The 2,500-nt window shown below is 40.6% G+C and overlaps 1 protein-coding gene across 2 annotated transcripts in view; it reads right to left on the reverse strand.

The window, feature by feature from the left end:
* Nucleotides 1-2,500, reverse strand: part of LOC124043008 (norrin-like) — a 57,967-nt gene that overhangs the window by 12,812 nt on the left and 42,655 nt on the right. Inside the window, exon 2 of one of the 2 annotated variants that reach the window (XM_046361185.1) lies at nt 2,438-2,500. This exon is cut by the window's right edge and continues 90 nt beyond it. The gene's annotated coding sequence lies outside the window, so the exon portion shown is untranslated. Of the gene's footprint in view, nt 1,467-2,437 lie in introns of those variants that run through there. The other variant, XM_046361186.1, reaches the window with a different exon arrangement.

Genomic DNA, 2,500 nt, shown 5'->3' on the forward strand with positions numbered 1-2,500 from the left:
TTGTCTGTTTGCATCTCCTCTCACTGGGAGTGACTTTTCTCTCTCTGTCTGTTTAAATCTCTTCTCACTGGGAGTGACTTTTCTCTCTCTGATTGTCTGTTTAAATCTCTTCTCACTGGGAGTGACTTTTCTCTCTCTGTTTGTCTGTTTAAATCTCTTCTCACTGGGAGTGACTTTTCTCTCTCTGTTTGTCTGTTTAAATCTCTTCTCACTGGGAGTGACTTTTCTCTCTCTGTTTGTCTGTTTAAATCTCTTCTCACTGGGAGTGACTTGTCTCTCTCTATTTGTCTGTTTAAATCTCTTCTCACTGGGAGTGACTTTTCTCTCTCTGTTTGTCTGTTTAAATCTCTTCTCACTGGGAGTGACTTTTCTCTCTCTGTTTGTCTGTTTAAATCTCTTCTCACTGGGAGTGACTTTTCTCTCTCTGTTTGTCTGTTTAAATCTCTTCTCACTGGGAGTGACTTTTCTCTCTCTATTTGTCTGTTTGCATCTCTTCTCACTGGGAGTGACTTGTCTCTCTCTATTTGTCTGTTTAAATCTCTTCTCACTGGGAGTGACTTGTCTCTCTCTATTTGTCTGTTTGCATCTCTTCTCACTGGGAGTGACTTTTCTCTCTCTGTCTGTTTAAATCTCTTCTCACTGGGAGTGACTTTTCTCTCTCTGTCTGTTTAAATCTCTTCTCACTGGGAGTGACTTTTCTCTCTCTGTTTGTCTGTTTAAATCTCTTCTCACTGGGAGTGACTTTTCTCTCTCTGTTTGTCTGTTTAAATCTCTTCTCCCTGGGAGTGACTTGTCTCTCTCTCTCTGTCTGTTTGCATCTCTTCTCACTGGGAGTGACTTTTCTCTCTCTGTTTCGGTTTCTTTCTTGTTCTCTTTACTGACGTGATGGAGTGAGGCTTTCCCTGCTTCTCTCTCTGTATTGGCAGTGTAAACCCCATTGTGCTGTCATTACTCCATTTTTTTTAGGAAACCTGTTGCACTTAATATGTCTGAGTAGCCTACAGTTACTTAAAATTATTTTGTAGTCATTACTCAAACCGATAGAGTCACTGTGACCCTGTAGAATACCTGTCAAACTCACTCCACATTGGGCCCGAGTGTCTGCTGGTTTTTGCTCCTTCCTCGTACCTGATTGATGAATTAAGATCACTAATTAGAAAGGAACTCCCCACACCTGGTTGTCTAGGGCTTAATTGAAAGGAACAACTACTCATTCCATGCAGACACTAAGCCCCCCATGGAATGAGTTCAACAGCCCTGCTGCAGGGGTCCAGATTTGAGTTGTATCAGATTGAACATTTTGAGAAACGTCCTAGCTAAGCCTCTAATATAATTTCCCAGTGTGACTTGTCTTTTCGAGTGAATTGTAGGGTTACCCACGATATTTGTTAGTGACAGAGACATGGTTGTTGAATTAATTCATTTTCAGTTCATTTTCAATGTTGTCATTAAACTCTTTATGACAATACATTTACATAGCTTATAAGGCCTTATTTTGAGGCCTATCGTCAACCTAATACAGTGGCCTGGTTTACAAGCCAAATCAGGCCTACAAGTAGGGTTGCATAATTCAGGCTAACTTTCCACAAATGTTCAGGAATCAGCCAACCAGGATTTCTGAAATACCTGGGACATTTACCAGACTTTTGCAACCCCACTTGCAAGTCACATTATGCTGGCTTTCAAAGTGAGGTGCCATTCCTATTGGAATCCTGAGCTTTGCTATCGACCAGTTAGCGTTGTTATTCACCTGCAACCTGCATTCATAATGACTGCCAGGGTTAGGAACTGTTTGAAGAGACGACCTGAGCCGTTTAAACTGGAACAACCATTTCAGTAACAGTTAGCGTTGTTATTCACCTGCAACCTGCATTCATAATGACTGCCAGGGTTAGGAACTGTTTGAGGAGACGACCTGAGCCGTTTCAACTGGAACAACCATTTCAGTAACAGTTAGCATTCTTATTCACCTGCAACCTGCATTCATAATGACTGCCAGGGTTAAGAACTGTTTGAGGAGACGACCTGAGCCGTTTAAACTGGAACAACCATTTCAGTACCAGTTAGCGTTGTTATTCACCTGCAACCTGCATTCATAATGACTGCAAGGGTTAGGAACTGTTTGAGGAGACGACCTGAGCCGTTTAAACTGGAACAACCATTTCAGTAACAGGTGGAAAAAGGTTAGTTTACAAAAATGTATGTTATTTATCTTTGTGTAGCATAAGATGAATCAATCATTCAATGTACATGCAAAAACACAGATATTAAACAATTCTCCAAAAATATACCTGCAGTAGAGCATGCTGGGTAAAACATTTCCTTTCCATTTCCATGTTATCATAACTTAAAAAATATAGTTGATGTGAGCTTGAGTCAGATCCACATAAACATTTGAAGTAATAAATACTTTTCATCAACTTTGAGTTCCACTTACTAGAAGTATTTTAGTTGAAAATGCGTTAGGGTTTACAGTGGGTGTTGGTGTGGAGCTCCTAGC

This window comes from Oncorhynchus gorbuscha, linkage group LG09 (assembly GCF_021184085.1).
Source record: "Oncorhynchus gorbuscha isolate QuinsamMale2020 ecotype Even-year linkage group LG09, OgorEven_v1.0, whole genome shotgun sequence".
NCBI classification, from domain to species: Eukaryota; Metazoa; Chordata; class Actinopteri; order Salmoniformes; family Salmonidae; genus Oncorhynchus; species Oncorhynchus gorbuscha.